Source organism: Hermetia illucens, chromosome 1 (genome assembly GCF_905115235.1).
Source record: "Hermetia illucens chromosome 1, iHerIll2.2.curated.20191125, whole genome shotgun sequence".
Classification (NCBI taxonomy): Eukaryota; Metazoa; Arthropoda; class Insecta; order Diptera; family Stratiomyidae; genus Hermetia; species Hermetia illucens.
The window spans coordinates 152,334,498-152,354,341 of NC_051849.1; the positions used below are offsets into that span (position 1 = coordinate 152,334,498).

Consider the following 19,844-nt stretch of genomic DNA (forward strand, 5'->3'; position numbering starts at 1 on the left):
ACAACGAAATCTGATATATGTGAGCGATATAATGTTATGTAGGCGCTGCTGGGGATTGAAATCTTACTGCATTTATGCTTTTTATGTGCGCTTGATCAATGCATGGAATAAGTTATACCTGCACATTGTTAAAAGGAGGGAAATTATCGGTTTTCATTGGTTTTGTATAACATTCAGCTACATTACATTATGAATTGATTAGATAACGAAAATGCTGGCTTTCTCTGTTTATTTCCTCTTCGGCATTTCACTGTTCCTGTTATTGTGCAAGTAGTATCTCAAGTCATTCCGTATTTGTTTAAAATAGATTTAAATTCAGTAAGCGAAATCGTCCTTTTATTTTTCATTGTATTTAATTTGGATCATTCCAGTGTGAGGTATTTCAGATAGTGAAACAATAAGTATTAAAAATTCATCAATCAATCCTTATTTTTTGGGCAGTATCATGATAACAAGTTTTTCATATGCAAAATTGGATTTTCCGAACTAGTACCTTTTGAATGGAAAATGCTTATAACATTGCGATAAGGCTATCAATTTTTCCGTGCCATTAGCTCGCACGTTCGTTCATGCTAAAATAATGATCCAGCATTTGGTATGGTCAAATTTATGTCCCGGCAAGGGACGGTTGTTATTCTACTAGAAATGTTGGAGTTTTTCAGATAAATGTTCGCTTTAGGTTATTATGTATTAACCGTGTATATAATAAATTCTTGTTTCAATGTTATCATTTGCATAAAATCTTTTTCCAATTGTGACAATTGCGTAAAATATGAGTGTTAGTATTAAATTGTCGCCGGCTTTAGGTTGTTTATCTGGTAATCGATTTACTGTGATACAATTATAAACTCACTTTTAAACAAAATTGGCTCAATTTCCGCTTGAATTTGCTCCAATAAATTTCGAAGGTAGCCTTTGCGATAAAAACCTTAAAAACCTTAAAAGAACAAAATTACTTCAAGGGCCGGGATGGACATTCTCCAGACATCTCGATCTTGTGATCGTTTAATCTAGGTAGAAAATTTGAGCAGTTTCTGCTGGCCTAGGATAATCTGACAGTTTTCTTATTAGCGCTGGAAAAGGCGCCTCTAGATGATTTGGCTATTGTAGCGGTTGAGGACCAAAATCTTTGATTAAAGTTGAATGTTTTTTGGCAGAAACCCCACAGAAAGTCATCGCGTTTTAGCTGAGGTTTGTAGTGACTTAAGGCTGCCACGAGGCAAGCCAGTTCCATGGAGACCGTAAAAGCAGCGGGATCAGCCACGGTCAGGAAGGTCGAGAACATCAGCTGATGAGTGAAGCGTGAAGCTAGTGTGAAAAAATGTGCCATGCTACCTGGGTATCGACTTCACCTGTTTTCCGCATTTTAAAAAATATATATGGTTGCCATTATTCGCTAAATAAGCCTAGGCTTCCGGTTCTTTTAAATGTGTCTTAACTTCTAACGCCTATTGATCTATGTCGTATGGCCGTATAGTGCCGTTGGCGACCCAAAATCATATTAAGTACATTTTTCAATGCTTGCATGTTTTACTCATTCCTTCATTTCTGCAAATAGGAAGAATAACTGCCATGACGCGTCAGATTGGGGACCTTGGTTTGGTTGGTTCTTCGTGTTTATCTTGAATCCAATTCCCCTTGCTTTGAGATCTAGAGCTATTTGGACAAGATCAATGACTAAGTGTGAGAGCAAGCAGAGATTAGCGTAGTCCCTCCACATCCTTCAACATGCAACCGATAATAAGAAGGAATAATACCGTTGGCAGAATGTGGAGCCTTGTTGCACTTTGCTTTGAACTCCAAATTCGGGTTCGCTAAATTACAGTAACAATGTGTCGCAAGAGTGCCTCTCAGAAGGCTCTCCCTTGCCTCATATAACTCTAGAATGATCAGCCACTATCGTTGAAATTCTCGCTGAAGTACTGAACAACGAAAATTCTAGGAACCCTTGATACCGTCGACGAAAACGTTTACCATACATTGTTTAGAATAGCTTAGGCATACATAGCTCTCCCAAATTCTAAAAGAAAACTGCAGAATTAGCCCTAAAAGTCCTTCATAATCATAAATCGTTGACGAAAGCAGTCGTAGTTGGAAAATCTTCGTAATTGGAAACTCATGAAAGCCGGGGAACATTAAAATGCTTTACTTTACAGTGCAGTTTTTCCCTAAAACTTGAGGATGATTTCGTGTTATTTGGTGATCTCATACTGTTGGGAGGGATAGATAATGCAGCTCTTGGACGCTCTTAGCGAACACTTAATCACTGACTGTCGGATTTGCGTCCTTGGGAATCCACTATCTTTCATCATTCGTATTTAGTGGAGTCTAAGATTAAAGCGAGGTTTTAATGTGTCACTACTCATCCGAAAATCTATTGAGCGTTATTTTTGGAACAATCAATCCTGGAGAATTCAGCAAGGGAAGCTCTTGCACATCTAAGGAAGGGCGCATTTGCTGGTTGGAACTTGAGTAATAACAGCCTTCAGCTACAGTGTGGCGAATGTCTTGATCCTAAAGGCGTAAGAAGTTGAAAGCCGAGGTTAGTGTTAGTCATGGTTAAAAAGTTGAATACCTCGAATATAGCGTTTCGAATATCAGATCCAGATATTTATATAGAATTAGGACTAGTGCGTGAAAAATCACATAAAAAACATTGTGGGACCTACAGGGCGCACTAGAATCTTTTCGGGTTAAGCAATCGGTTTGCTAAATGCATTTTACTTTCCCATCTGGAATTTCTTCTTTCATAAGCGTAGAATGTGTACTGATCTGATGAATTGGATGGTGGGTAAGGGGAAAGGGCGTAATAATAATAATAATAATAATTGCTAGTGCAACAATCCATATTGGATCAGGGCCTTGAAGTATGTTAGATCACTTCATTCAAGACCGCAACGATACACTACAGTACACTGTAGGAGGTAATGTGGTCAGCATTGCGCTCGCCCGATATTATTACCCTGATTTGCCTCAGGTATTCATTCGCAGCTGAGTCAACTGGTATCCCACATCCAGTCACGATAACAAATGTCTCTGAAAAAAACTGCACAATTTGCCGTAGAAGTCCCGGCGCAACTAATACAGCTTCATTTAAGTGGCCTGCTGACGTGCGCTTACACGCCTTTTTGCTAACCATGCAGTGAGGCTTTCTTTTGAGACCTCAATCCTTTACATGTCATTCACAAAGTTTCCTCGTGTCCTTGAACCTGCACGTGGTCTCGCAACAGGACCCAAAATACAAAAAATTAAAAAAATTGAAAGGCACACAAGCGAAGTTAAAATGGAAAAATAAAGACGAGAATACCGTAAAAATCCAGATGCGAGTGCCAATATCGCGAAGGAGCATCTGCGGCAAATCAGCTCCTGAACTGATGTCTCTTCTGCCCTGGAGTGTGTGAATGCAAGGTCGTTTCTTGAGGATATAATAAAGGAGAATGCATATTAGTATAATAAATTAATAATACTAATTGCAAATTATATAATAAATTAATAATACTAATTGCAAATTATATAATAAGAAAAATAAAACTAAGCCAGAAGAGAATCATAACATAAAATATGGATATAAATAATAAGATATAATAAGGAAAGACCAATTACTTTAGTAGTAGTACCATCCCTCCACAAAGTGCTAATTACTTTTAAACACTTGGAGTTTAGAGAAAGAAAGCCGGGAACCACCTTTAATAATTTATCTAACATTCCTTTCTATTAATCTGATCTTCCTCAAATTATCTAATTGCTAGTGTCCTATAAGTTCAGGCTTAAAAACACACTCAAAGTTTTCCTTGCTTGTTGTAGGAGGCCACTTAAAGAGATGGAGATTAGTGGGCTAGCGATCTGAAAATTTTAGGACTTTATTGCGATTGAAGCCTCAATAACACCCCGGATAGGGACTGACCTCACGACTTTGGCTATCGAAAACGGACTACGATCGCTTTTTAGAATATGCGAATGCTCCTCGACAACGATAGCAAAGGTCTCCAGAATGCCTGCTTTCTGCAACTCAAATAGGAATTCCAACAATATAAGCTGGACATTCTGGGCCTAAGCGAAGTAATATGGTGGAGAGTACTCCGCCTCCCTCTTGCCACACTAATGACAATCTGGTTGTATATTGGAAAGTCAAGTGGTAGCAGATACGAATCTGGTCTCAGGTTATTTCTGATGTTTGCCGTAAGAAGTGCTCTCTTGGCCTGAGGGCGGTTTTGGCAGACTTCTAATTGGAAGGTTCCGGTCCACAATTTTAATTTGTTAATATGTTATGCATCAATAGAGACGCGATGTAGTGGAGAAGGATGCTTTTTATGGGTAGTTACACGCAGTTCAGGGTAGATTTCCTAAAAGTGACATTGTGATCGTGGTGAATGATCTGAACGCCAACGTGGGATCTGGCAATACCTTGATCGGACATGTTGTAATGATATGAGTGGATATAGAAGGATCAGGTTGATCATCCTGAGTGGCCGACAACGACCTAGAGGGCAGAGCTATCCCAGAAACCTAAAAAAATTGGCTAAGTTGACCGTGAAGGTCCGCCCGCAAAGATTGAAGCTCCATCAAAGTGTTCGGTCGACACGTTCTTGCACGCCTCTGTGCTAGCCAGGCTCGGGAATGTGGGGGGGTCCTTTGAGCGCTTTGATCCCTCACGCTTCACTACTACAAAACAACGTGTCTATTCCGATGCGTGGGTCCGCACCGGATTCTAAAATAGACATTAATAAGGATTTCGCGACGGCCTATCGAATGATAAACAGAACGCGAACTAAAATTGGAAAATAGAAGTCTCCGGACCCGAGTGCCACGATCGAGGAGGGGAAGATCCACGACGGATCACCGTCTCAATTATTGCCTCTTCCGCCTCAGATCTTGTATGAAGCGCGGCCCCTGAGGTTCCCACCCTTCCTCGACATCCTCAGGCCAGTTTATCATTTTGAGGATGTCCCTTGTAGAAGTTCCGCGGGAGAAAGGAGGATAAGAAAGTGAGGAAGTCCTCAAATTACAATTGAATTATTCAAACATAATTATTTATCATCCAAACAAACTTATAAACATGAATAATAATAAAAAATAAAAATAAAAATAAACAATATGTTAAATTTAATGTAAAACTAAAGGAGAAAACAAAAGAAATATGTGAAAGCAAAAAAAATAAAAAAAAAATAGAAAAAACCAAGACTTACCCAGGTCGTCACACCGAGCTCGGGATGATGCTGGTTTACAAATTTTGACGATTCCTTCTCGGGCAAAATATGAAACACTTGCCATCCAGCAGGCGTATTGTTTAAATTCTTACAGAAACGATTAATATATTATGCTAGAATCCGCACGTTTCTTAGCTGTTCAAAATCTGTCTTTTTCTACTAACGAAAAGTTTTCCGGAATTTCTTCCCAACGTTTGAAACTCACAACCAATCCAGTCACCCAAAACAAAGCACTGTACTTTCTTCTGCCTGAACTTATTCAGAATATTTCCTTTAAAATACACTTGAATTATGGTTTAGCGCGATGCGGTGTTAGTTTTATGGGTCCGATTCTTTTATTTTCCTCGCGAAAAACTTCACTTTTTTTTTCAAACGACAAAACCGATCTTCCTTTTCCCAACCAACTGCCACTTCCACTATCCAACGTTCACCCAGCAAAAAAACAAACTCCTTCTTCTCTTCTTCCACCGTTCACCCGCTAAAAGAAAACTCCACTCCTTTTGTCTCCTGCTTCGCTTCCTCCTTCTTCTTTTTCTCGCGCACCGCTTCTCTTCCCGCTACATAGCGTTCCTCTTTTCTTCAACTCTCGCTAGGCAATGTTGCGGCAACATGCGCATGCGGCAAATTATTCGCCTCTTGTCAAGATCAATTCGCCCGAATGCATTCAATAATGTGCAATCTGCGGCGAACATTAAGGCAATTGCACACTATTAAATGCATTGTTTAAGCAAATTAATTAAGAAAGAGCCGAATGAGATTCCGCTCCCGGCGCGCAGCCGCAGTCACTACAATGTGATGAGGAAGCACGGTGTAGGCGACCGTAATGATAATGGTTTGTAGATTTCTGCAATTTCCACCCCTCGTCATAAAGCCTGATCTTATGGCCAGTTGGGCTTCAACTGACCGATGCCATACGAGCAATCAGACCGACCACTTCGCGATCAGCAGAAGATTTAGAGTTATCTCCTGTGCGTTGGATGATAGGTATGGATATCGGCCTTAAAGGGCATCACCATCTGATAAGCGCTTACGTTCGCTTGTGTTTTACTTCCGCTACTTCTCACAGGGTTGGATAGTTGCGCCTGTGTGTGTTTCCTATTCACTCTTTGGTGGAGTATAGAGCATCCGCCCAGCCAGAATGTGCTTCAGTTTTACTATCATCACACTTAACGCTGTGCAAGTGGTAAGCTCACGATAGCGAGACAAAAAGAAAATGAATATAGACAAATTGGACGACTAGAATTTGAATCCAGAGAAGTGAGATTGGGAAACTGACGCTCTACCTCCTCAACCGGCCCCTTACGTGATAAAAGCTATTTGATTTCAAAAGTCTATACTATATATAGATCATGAAAGAGCTTATATTGCATCGCAAATCTTTCAATTTAAGTGTGAAGGATGTTGACGTCGACTCCTCATTAACGATGATGAGCAACTGTAGAGGTGGAAAGAACACTTCCCCATGGTCTTTAAGCCGCATGACATCCGGTGAAATTCCTCCTCTTGTGGATGATTTGCTTAGTCACCAACATGCAATTACGGATTGTTTCTCCAAGCAGAAGAGGAATCATTTCTGCCAACAATGCATACACACGGAGTAAAGCCGCTGGTCTTGATGGTCTCCCCACGGAGTTATTTATCGCTCCACATGCAGTTGCTGTAGACCTGCTACTTCCACTCGTATGAAAATCTTGGGAATATCAAACCTTTTTCAGAAGGTGGAAGAAGATTCCAAAGTCGGGCACCTTGATTGTGACAATTGGAGGTATATTTGCGTGCTCCCTCCCGTCAAAAAGATAACAGTTAAAATAATCCTAGAACGCATCAATGAACATCTCGAAAGCTTGGTCGATAGAGCGCAGGCTGGTTTCCGCTATAGATCCTCCTACATTGACCACATCAACCCCCTACGGATCATTTGGGAACACTGCGCGGAGTTTAAATCGTCGCTTTACCTGCTCTTCACGGATTTCGAAAAGGTTTTATTCAGCAGGGGTATTCCGCAAAGCTAATAGCTACTATCAGAGTGGTATATGATGGCGCAAAATGCCATCTGCCGCACCAAGATAAAATCACTGGGGATTTAGAGTTCCAAAACAGACCGCCACGGTTACATCTTGCCACCGATATTATTTCTTCTTATCGAAGGCTTGTTCAAATGGCTAGATTTGGAAAGAGAGGCAAATATAGTTAGACTGAAGATAAACACTAACGAAACTGAAGTTCTCAGTCTGACGAATCACCTCACTCTTCCTACCCACATCAATTGGCAAGACATTGAATGCGTTGATCAATTTGTGTATGTAGCAAGCGTGTTTTCTATCAACGGTAACACCGAACTGGATGTTGCCGACGCATTAACAGCGCTTGATCCGCTTTCGTCACCTTATCTAAATTCTGGAAATATAGTTATTTCAATACCAAGATCAAGTTGAGACCGTTCTGTACTAGTATGAGAGTACCACATGCAGTAGAATTCCACTGTTACCCAAAAGCTCCCTATTTTCGTCAGCACCCACCTTCCTCGTATCATCGGAGTCTGCTGGCCTGATACAATGACGAACGAGGAAGGTCAGCGGACAGACCTGGTTCCAGTACACATTTTGATTGGAAAACGGAAGGGGCAGTGGATATGTCACACATTAAGGAGGGAGATAATTGCCTTTGCGGGCTATACCATACAATGGAATCCACTCTCCCAAGAAGGTCGACGAGTGGGTCGCCCCAGGGACGTAGCGCAGAAGAGTAGAGAAGGAATCTACTCTGAATTCTCGCACTGTAAACATCACAGTGGAAGGCAATGTTGTACAGGGTGCGGCAGCACAACTTCCTTTTTTCAAAACTCAATAAAAACTATTGTATGCATCGGAAAATATTTATTAATTTTTTATAATGTAGGTACATGTCTAAAGTTTTTATTTACATTGTTTTGAAGATCAAATCTGTTAGGTGACGTCCCCCATTCTCCATACATTGCGTAAACCGATTTCTGGCATTTGTCATGACTCTTGTTAGCATAGCAGGTGTTATGTTGGCAATTTCGTCTTGGATGTTGGTCTTCAAATCTTGTAGGGTTCTTGGACGGCTCACATAAACACGCACATCGCTAAAAAAAACAATAGCACCCTCAGGAACGACATCAAGAAGAAGCTCACACGCGTTCATCCGAGAATTGAAGTCACGTTCTGAAAGTTCCTGCACTATCGCCATCTTATAGGGATGAAAATGAAGATCATCACGAAGAATTCTTCTCACAGAACGATCGGATAGTCCAAGGGCAGATGCGTGTTTGCACGCAGAACGCCGTGGTGATCGCAACATTGACGCTCTCACTGCTTCTTCAGTTCTTCCAGTTCTTCCTTTTGTCGCACTTGCAGTTTGTCTGAATGTAGTGACCCATGCAACAATTGATTTGCGGTCTGGGACGGGAGCCAACGGGGCTAAATTAAAGCGATTCCGAAGTGAACGCTGTGTTGCAATAACCGAATATCCGCTTGAAAAGTAAACCTCAACCGCAAAGGCACGCTCCTCACTATTCCAACGCATGATGGCGACTGAACCGTGTCGGGACAAAACTTTACAGTATCCCCTCTTAGACGAGACCACTAGCGCTCCGTTATGACATCAACTAACTGAGAGGCGCGCATTTTAATAAAGGAAGTTATGCTGCCGCACCCTGTATATTACATAATAAACACATTAAATGGCTTTCATTAAATTTCCACTGATAGCTTTTTCCCTTCCACTCCCAAAAACGGAAGCTGTGAATTTTACTCGCAACATCTGCACGCCTCTTTGGAGAAGAATTTTGCTGTAGATTATCAAAATCAGAAATCTTACAACAATGGGCTAGAATGCAACATAACTCCGGATGATTTCAGAATCACAACTGCTCAAAAAATGCAAAATAGCGAAGAAAGGTTGAATTTCTAACATGGCTATCGCTCATTGCATGAACTTATAAAACTCAAGCACGTCTCTAAAAATTTTTTCTCTCTTAAGTTGCATTTTTCCAACACTATTTTTTCAATTCAATCTACAGCTGAAACACCTCGATTACCAGAAAGGTTCCAATTTTAGAGGATCAGGAGTTTACTCTCCAAAGATTTTTGAGAAACTATCTACTTCCGGGCAATAAAGAGTATAAATAGATTTATAACCAGAGAGTCCCTGTTAAGAATTATCACAGGGAGTTTCCCCAAAGTATTATTACTTGCAAGTTACAGTATTCCCATCTCACCCGGAAGAAATACTTCGAGTAATAAAGCCTCAAACGCCGCTTGGACTTCCCCAAGGTTCAATCAACACCAAGCCCAGTAACATGCAAACACCCTTAGGAGAAGTGAATGGTTTCATTAAGAATGCTCTTAATAACCGTTCTAACCAGTGATCAGTGCTACTCGGGTTTCATACTGAAACCCTCAAACTGCATATTGCCATTCTGAAAATTGGATGTTTCCAAACTGCTGGAAAAAATGCAATTATGACAATGATTTCGCCTCGAAAAGATACCACTCCAACAAAATCGCATAGATCTACCAGGCTTCTTACTTACACTACAGAAACTATTGGCCGTATTTGAACCCAGAAACGTCATACCAGATCATCATTCCAGATTTAGAAAGTAGCACAACAGAATAGAGCAAATTCATTGTAATCAACGGAAGTATTCCTAGATATGGTGCAAGTATTCGATAAGGTGGGTATGCGGTCTTATCAATCAAAACAAACGCCTCCTCCTTGGTTGTGTTCATAAAATATGAACGTTGTATTTGATGAAATATAGATTTAAGATGCAAGGATCTTTTCGGAGAGAGTAGGTGTTCGCCACTAGTATATTTTATTCTATATTTTATCTTGCCTATGCGGCAAATTTTCCTATTAGCCGACTATCCATCACAAATACGTTTGTTGATGGTATCTCAATCTTAAGTTCGCATGTACACCCAGCAATAATTCCGCTCATAAACTTTTACTAACATATAATTGTGATTGCTTTGCAATTAAATAATTTCAATAAAAATTACCATGGCCACTATTTCAATAAAAGCTTTTCTGTTCCACTTTATCGATTATTTATCGTGGCTCTACTATCTATGCAGTGGTGCAATTTACAAATTACTTGATTGCAGTGTGGGCATGAGTGCACTACTTTGAAAAGTGGATAAATACTTCACTTCTACTCGAAGTCCAGAATAATACAGGACTGAAACCGTCTGCACAGCAATAGCAATGACATTAATAAATTTCCTGGATAAAAAACGGGAGAGCTAATGATAAATAGGAAAAAATTAAAACTTGCTAGTCCGTATACCTGCATTTCCCAACAGGAACGTATTCATTTAAATTCATGCTGTCATGTCCTTTGAAACATTATACAGAATGTACTATTTCCGTAATGCGAGCAAATATAAACTCCAACTTGCATTGAAACAAAATATATGCCTATACCGTAATTTTTCTCTACAAATTTCCCAAGTGTCCTGGAAAGTAATTCTGCAATAATAAGAAATAATTTGATAAAAAAGGAAAACACACAGCAGGAATAACATCCTCATTCTTATTCCCTGATTAAATTGAGGTGGCAAAGATCCTGATAACGAGAGCAAAGGCCGGAGACATGTAAGCTATGGTTGGTCAAGCTGAAAGGAAATGAATGAGCTGAGTTTCCATCTTGAGGATTCTGCAGAAGTGCCTTGAATATTTCATTGAATAAATCATATCACGAATATTGTAGTTGTCGCACGTTACATTGCTTCGCCTTTTTGATGGTATTTTCGTGTGTTAGCAAATGGAATACTATGATAGAAGTAAATTCTCATAGAGGTAGCTTAGAGGTAAGATCTATTACTGGCGGAAATAACACGTTAACGGGTAGCAAAAAATGACTATACTCTTATACGCACTTTTCTTATATAGATCCTACCATTAAATATGATGCGTAGTAATATATTGTAGTTCCTGCTTCAATTCATTGAAAAATTGTTCACACTATTATGTGTATTTTCTCTTTAGTCTTGTAGGTATATCTAGGTATCCTTTCTGCGAGCTCTTGTATAATTTAGAGAAACATTAGATTATCTTATGGCTTTGCTCCTAAAACTGCTTTGATAACATCATTGTCACGTATGGTCTCCTAATATTGACGTGTTCATATAAAAGTCTGTATAATGTTGATATCATCAGACCAAGTAAACCCCTCCGCCCCCGATAGATGAAACTCTTGTGAAGATTGAGTATTACCCTGCTAGGTACGGCTGATAACATTGCCCAAACTAATTGATTTTACGGGGAATAACAGGAAAACAATTTGATGGATAGACCTAGTTGAAATCAGATGGGGAAAGTTTGTTTGTCGCAACGGGGGGTTTTTCTTTGGATGTTGGATATTTATACGGGGTAAGGAAAAAATCTAAATGGTGAGATTAATGTTCGAAACCCACATATTTTCACATCTTTCAAAGGAATACAAACTGTCATAAAGAATAATGGGACAACGAGTGCAACTAGCGACTGAGAAACCAAACACAAAAGGATTCCAGAACAAACTCGGTCAGCTCCTGTGGAGGACAATTACCGTTATTCTAAACTAAGTAAAGCCGCATTGGAACTGAAAAAAACCTATTCCATGTAATAAAGAAAATGAGTACCTATCGAATAAAATGGAGTGAAGGGGAAAAAAAAATTAAATCTCATACACAAAAAGGGAGATATCACGCAGTGCAGCAATTATAGCGGCATCACTTTGCTGAGTACCGTCCAGCCAGATAGCCCCATACGCCTAAAACATCATTGGTCCATACCAAAGAGGCTCCACTCCAGGTAAATCAGAAACAAATCAGATTTTCTCTCTGCGACAAGCGATGGAAAACTGTTGGAATATGGAAATCAGCAGCACCATCTCTTCATCGACTTTAAAGCCGCCTATGACAGAATAGTCGGGGTAAAACTGTACACGGCCATGAGAGAATTCGGTGTCCCGACGAAATTGATAAGAAATTGATAAAACTGACCCTGACCGCGTTCGAGAGAGGAATCTTCCGAAGAATGTTTGGCCCCCTACGTGAGGATGGATGATTCCGTAGCCTACTTAATGACAAAATCTATGAGCGATACCATGACCATCTGGTTGTGGATGAAATCCGGCTCAACACGTTGCGGTGGGTGGGTCACTTAATCCGTATGGAGGAGGATGATCTCGCCCAGGGGGGGAATGTCTGGAGTTCCTTAGTAAGGCAGGTCTAGACCGGACACCGGTTGTTGCACCGTTGATGCTGATGATACCTTCATCAGCACGGAAGTATCCGAGGCGCGCAATTCTGTTATAGATATGATACAACATTTTCGCTATTAGTAAGTTGTTTTCTGAGATCTTTCTGGTGTTGAGTTTATCTCGCATGAATCGCACCAAATTAATAAGGTTGAAAATGCAAATGTAGTCCGCTTCTCTTTACCATTGCATGTTCAGGTGCCGTCGTTTGCTGAATTTTTCGATATTTTATCGAAGTACCGTTTAAGATTTTGAAGTTTTTCGTGTTGAGGCGCCCTTTTAAGTTCGAAGGTGAGGTCAGAGTGAGGGATCAAACTCTAGGTGGTGAGACGGCTGAAACAACCGTTGCTCTCCCTGGATCTTCTTAGTGACTGCAAAGTCTACATGGGCCGGTACATTGGGCTGCCACTGGAAACTATGCCAAAATCTTGATTTATCGAAACAGCTGTCCATTGGTTTTTCTTTCTTCGAGTTATTAATCAAAAGCCCCAATATTTATGTTTCGCACTGCAGTTCCCCGCTGCAATAAATTTGTTACCGAGAGTTTTAAAGAAGTCCGTAAATTATTCGGTGGTAATAGTGTTTCTTGGTAGACAATAGACCGCTGTCACCCCATTTTTCTACGCGGATTAAAGCTACTTGAACGTGTTTTTTTTGGATGATCTTCATGATGTTTTAGTCGATCTTTTATAAGAATACTAGTACCTCCGTGCGCTTTCCAATTGGATGTTTAGTCTCATAAAATTTGTAACTACTTGTTCGAAATCAGTTTTTTTTTCTGTTAGCATAATGTCAATTTCATGGCCCATTTCCAACTTGTGGGGACTAACGCATTCCAGCAGCAGATTTTGGTCGTTTTCATCATATTTTGTATACTAGAAGTGCATAAACTGATTCACCATTTGAACGAGTTGCAACATAATATTTTCTAGATTTCCAGCCGCAGCTGGGTTTGATGAAGCAGTGACTTCAATAAGAATGCTAGCAACCGTCTGTTCGGCAGCATTCGGAATGTTGAATGAAAATTGTAATAGGCTACGATTAGTTGTGACCTAAGTGGCTGAAAGAGGGTTGGTCGGATATTTTTTGTGTAGTTGTTCCCACAGTTACCGCCTTTCTTTACATTGTCGTCTTTTTTATTCGCTCGACATTCTTTGGGCTTGTGCAAATTGTCGCAAATGACAAAGGCACTGGGGAGTGAGCACTATGTTTCAGTGAAACCAAACTCTTGCCAGTTGTAACATTTTACCGGAGCTTTTCGTTTATGCGGTTCTTCAATGGTAATTCTTCGACGTCGTAGAAGTTGTAGCTCGTATATCAAGTGGTTTTCTTTGTTCCCTAGTTTTTAAGTTTTTGTGTGAAACAAAACCTTATTAGAATCGAGATGGTGTCTGTCTGCCCGTCTGTCCGTCTGTCTGTCTGTCTGTCTGTCTGTCTGTCTGCCTGTCACACCCGATTTATTCGGAAACGGCTGGACCGCTTGTCACGAAAGTTGGTGAGGGTATGTAATCTAGTGTTCCCTTTACATGCAGTAAGTGGCGCCATCTTGTGTTAAGTTTAAGGGGGGCTCCCCATATATGTGAATGGAGGGTGCAAATTTCTTTTTCACAGAATGTAGCCATGTGGGGTATCAAATGAAAGGTCTCAATCAGTACTTTTCGAAACTGGTGCAATATTTAATATTGGGTGAAACATGGAGGAGTGAGCGCTCAAAATATGACCCTCAAAAAGTGTAACAGGTCTCGTTCTCAGAACCTATCCAACCGAAAAATCTGAAAAAAATCACAGTGGCGCATCTCTACGAAATTTAGGCCTCAAAATATATCCGGTTCCGATATCTGCATAAATAAAGTTAATAATAGTATATTTTCACATTTTAGAAATTTACCCGGCACCGTCCTTATGTTCATAGCATAAGTGTAATGAAGAATATGGTGCACAATTTGGTCAAGTTTGAAGAAAATCCAACTATTATTAACAAAGTTATAGGGGGTGAAACTTCAAAATTTGCTGTGAATTTCGTGCACTCTACAACCTGCATGACGTCATCATCACATATCAATTCATCAATATCACAACGAAATGAGTTCTTATGAATTGGGTCGCAGAGAATTATTTTGTTTTAGTTTTTTTAGTTATTTGCCAGCCAGACATGTGTGCATGTAGGTATATAATATATGCGTGCTAATGAACTTTGCGGGTAGTGCCTATTTCAAATAGATATAAGAAGTAAATCGGAAATATGGGTACGATCAAATTATATACGTGCATATATGTGTACAGTATTCGGAAATAGGCAGTTTGTTTGTTTAGAGTGAGCGTAATATGTGCGCATGTCTCGTAGTTTGGAAAAATATGAAGGATTATGTTGTATTTGTAGCTATATACGGATAGAAAAATGTGCGTTGAAATTTCTTACATAAGATGAACACAAAACCTTTATATCCGAAGCGCGAGCTTCCGGTATTCCGACTTGTTTGGATGATGGTTTCAACATGATACGAAACATAGGTTGTGGTATTTTTCTTCGGTTAAGAATATTAAGCACCGATTTGACATTAAATCCTAATTCCGAGAAGTATTAACCTATATCTCCGGGTAAACGTCAGTTTCAATACCTTCGATTACAGCAATTAATCCTTTGCTGCTTTTCAGCTAGTAGGTGTGGTAGTTCACTTTCCTACACTCAGTTCACAATTTTCCTACACTCAGACTCACTTCAAAATGCTCCCAAAACGTAAATAATTGAAATTTTGGAAAACCGTTCCAGCCTTACTTGAGGAAAGTGACCATCTAAAGAAAGAACTTTGACTTTTTGATTTCAGATGATCTAAAATCGATTTATGAGGGGCACCGCAATTCTACTTTTTTCGGGCATGCTTCCGAATAATTATTGCCATTGCCTTATTTTTTAATATGTCTTCAAAAAAGTTTTATACAATATTTGTCGAATACCATACCTTAATGTGTCATTGGTCTTAGTAAATACTTTGTAACTGTTTCGTCAAAAGGAAATCACAAAATTATGCCTTGTTTTCTACGAATTAATGTTAGTTCAGTTTGAGTCAGTTTCTCATCATCTATGAGAGATTTTAGATCTCGATGTAAGCTACTCGTACTATTCTTGATGGACCAAGCTTGATATGTTATTATTCGAAAGATCTTCGATTGGGTTTGTTGGAGTAGTTTGATGGTGGAAACTTGCTGTCTAATGACAAAGTAGAATTTCGGTTGAGTAATTAGTAGATACGTTTTAAGGTTTTGTTTGTAAAACCAAACCTCATTAAAATCGCTTGAATGTCTGTCTATCTGTCAATCTGTCGGTCTATTACATGCACTTTTCAAAGAAACGGCTATGCCGATTGACACGAAATTTGGTGAGAAGATGGGAACTGTGAACGCCCAGACATGCAGTGTGTAATATTTTTACACATTGAGATAAATCTCAGGGAGGGGAGGGAAGTTCATACCTGCAAAAGAAGGGTGTAAATTTTTGTTTCATCGTTTTCATGTTGGGTATCAAATGAAAGGTCTTAATTACTTTCTGATGCCGGTCTTAGTTGTGACATTTGTTGGAAGGACGGTGGGTGGGAGGGATAGAAAGTGATGATTTCTTTAACAGATCCATTGTCAGAAACTACTCAAACTTAAAATCTGAAAAAATCATGGAGCAGCCTTTATAAGGTGTCCAGGGTTCAAAATGCCCTCCATATCGATATCAAACCAAATTAAATTAATAATAATTTATTAATATATTTTTGGGGAAATTGGGTAGAAACACCCCTTAAGTTTATCCGATAGTTATAAAAATATAATAATATTGATGTTTTCCCCAAGTTTTACAAAAATGGTACTGTTACTAATAAAGTTACAGTAGCCCAAAGTTGACAAAGTTGACCCGTTTAAATTTACTGCAACTAAATATCAACATCATACTAAAGTGAGTACTCTGATATGCTTAATGAGTATACATAACGGGCTAAGTGCACATGGGGTAGTTTTACACGCAAATATACTCACATAAGAAACAAACAAAACCTTTCATACCTGAAGCGCCCAGCTTCCAGTTTCCCGACTTGTTTATATTTTTTTAAGGAAAGTGTCAGAAATCAAGTTTTACATTGCCAGATAGTTATTATAGTGACAAACCTTCGCGAGAGACCCCCAAAGTCCAATAAAATGTAGATTTATCTACATTATGGTATTAAGGTTGACTTTTATATATTTTACTCGTGCAACTATAAGAATATGTTTACTCTGCAGCCAGACAAATTGAACTATGTCAACAAACTTTTCTCGAAAGCCAAATTGATTGTCGGCGATTATTTTGCGACTTATCAGGAACGACAGAGTCTTTGATGCCAGCAGTTTTCCATAATCAGTACGTGTTATCGCATTGAAGATCTTAATTAATTGATTGATAACACAGAAAGAGAGTTCTCTCTGATACGAACGATATTTTAACTCTAAAATGGAGTTTTATTTTGAGGATACCATTTGGGAAGAGAGAACAATCTTTGTCCACATTGAATGATTGATTGAAGTGATTAAAGTAGTTTTGCATACTCCGCTGAGATTTTTGTCATTCAGAGCTTTTCGCAGTCTTTCTGTCGCTGATAGTTTAGTTTTTTAACCTTGGGGAATGATGTGCTTGCCACCCACGTTCATCATTTCTAGGATAGGCACCCAGGGTTTATATCGATCGACTACCCTTTGACTTTCATGGATAGTCGCAAAAACAAGTAGAGGGTATTGTTGAAGTTTTCCAAGTTCGATGTTTCGCTTGTCTTCAGAGGTGTTTCGTTGCTCCTTATAGTTCCTTTCGAGGTTGAAGGAAGCACATCCGCCAATGGTGTATATTTCCGCCTAAAATATGCTGGTGTGCTTATCTACTGGTTCAAAGTACGTTTTCCTTGGACAAATTACCCCAGCGTCTGTTCTCTCTACCGTGAGAGATCCGTCAATGTACCGGGTATTCAGTTGATAGTTTAAGCCGTATGTCAAATATTCCCAAATATTTGACCTTTGTTACTCGTTTTACCTCCATACCATGTAATCTAATGGGTCTCACGTGACCAAGTTTGTGCATCTTAGTGAATGGTACTATGTTGGCTTTGGCTGGATTTATGGATGTTTCATGGTATGCATGTTTCTCTGGTATGCTTTCACTGGGTACAACTCTGTTCATGATGGAAGGATTGTGGTTTGAGAAACTTACACGAGATAAACTGCTCTTCCGTTTCACGATTGTTTATTCTTGATAGTTAACGCTTGGCAACTTGAATAGGCTTTTATCTGCCCGAATTCCTAGCGATTTTGATACGTCGACTATTACTCTTCGATTGAGTAAATAAAAGAGATTGTAAATCGGGTGTGTATCATGGGCCTTCAAGTGACCAATCCCAGCATAGAAATTCTTTTATCTCATCTAACTCCACACCAGGCTCGACATTACGACAGCTAATTTTTTGTGCTTTGTATGAAACGAAACCTTATTAAATTCGATTCTATATTTGGCTCTCTGTCTGTCTGTCAGTAAAATTTACGCCGAAATGGTTGGGGCAATCATCATTGTTTTTTGTTGGGTTTAAGGGGGTGGGGGGAGATCCCTATATATTCGAAAGCGCAAAGTTTTGTATTGTATCTACTAATGGTAGGCGGCATGAAATTGATAAGCCTCAACTGTGCCAAATTTTCACCAAGCTGAATTATGAATTCTATGATGTGATTATTTTTTGAATAGCTAATTAGAACATCGTCCAATATTCCATTCCAATTCTGTCTTCATTTTGGTTGTTATAAAACAGATTTACAGTTTTCCGTAAGAATTTACTTCCCATATCATGATCGATGCACGGTACAGTCTTGAGGAGTCATTTGCACGCAGATCCTGCCAGTAACAACTAGATCCGTCTGGTCCGTCTAGATCAATTCCTTTCTCATTTGAAATAATGACATTATCTCACTTTTGGGTCCAAGCCATATGATTTTTTACATAATCAAATCTGACAGCTTTGTGAGAAGATGTAGTCTGGGGCTATTTACCGCTTTTTTTCCATTTGATGTTTCTATCCTCGCTTGAAATCTATTGCACTCGATGCTTTCTAGTTGATAGTTGCAATTTTGATAAAATTTGTGCCGCGTTTAACTTATTTTTAGCGGCCTTTTTCTTGAAAATATTGATTTGCCGTCGGTGTATTTTCACGCTTCCTGCAAACTTGAACTGGAAATGCCGTATTTATCTCCCACTTTAAAGAAATTTCGTATCACTTCCTCTGATCTATTAATTTGGCGACAAATTTTACAATTTGAAAATCCAGTTTCTTTTAAAACCTTTTACCGCTGCTTTTTTAAAAATTTCTGTGTGCGGCTAAGCAAATTTGGTGCACTGTATATCGTAGCCAAACAAAATCAATATAAACGACGTAAATTTGCTCATTTCGTATTAATTCGAAGTCAGAAAACAAACTTCAAAGTGATAAATCGTAAATCAACAATTTCAAGGTCTTCCTAGGAGGACGAATTTCCGAACATAATTATGACAATCTTTTAATCCTAGAGCTTTCAAGAAGATCAGCAAACAATAAAAGAATTGATAAACAACCATCGCATTTGAGATAATATTCTAAACTCATTGTACCCACGATAAACATTCACATCCCCTTTGGAATGATATTCTTACTATACCGAATCTTCTTTAAAAAACTAAACCCGATAAGGAATTTCGCGACTCTTAAATATTTTCCTCAAACGAAAATTATAAATTTGCAAACGAAAGACGCTCTAATGTTAGAGTTCGAGAAAAAAGTTTATCGGGATTTAGATTTCTATTAAGAATAAAGATAAAATCCTAGCACAAGATGTGTGTAAAAACTATACTTATAAATTTAGAAATGAATTATCAGAATAAATAAAATAAATATAAAATAAATAAAATGATCGCATACATCACCCAACAGTTGACGTTATTATCTCCCATAATAGCAAATTCAACGGTAATACATGGAGAAGTAGGTGAACTATGAGCTGCGAATAAAAAAACAAAACCTTATCAAAATCGGTTTACTGTCTGTCGCTCAGCCAGTCTTGTCGGCCAAATTTCGAGGACCTCTGTCACTTATTTTTGTTTTTAGATATACCCATACATTTTCAATGGGGGATAAATGAAGCCTTTGAGAGGGCCACTATAAAATGTTAATATTCTCCTCATATATGTATTGAAAAAATTCTAGCCTTATGAATTGGTACGCTGTGCTATTGCAGAGTAAAATCTTCATCAATTAGAAGCTTACCTTCCGGCACTATGACACCTTTCACCAAATTAAGATAAACTTGAGAGTTTACTTTGTCTTCCAGTACGACTATCT

General features: G+C 38.9%; 1 protein-coding gene across 1 annotated transcript in view; it reads left to right on the forward strand.

Moving 5' to 3' along the window:
* The first annotated feature begins 277 nt into the window (after positions 1 to 277).
* Positions 278 to 19,844, forward strand: part of LOC119646279 — a 118,066-nt gene continuing 98,499 nt past the window's right edge. The window contains exon 1 of the mRNA XM_038046691.1: positions 278 to 377. The gene's annotated coding sequence lies outside the window, so the exon portion shown is untranslated. The remainder of the gene's footprint in view (positions 378 to 19,844) is intronic.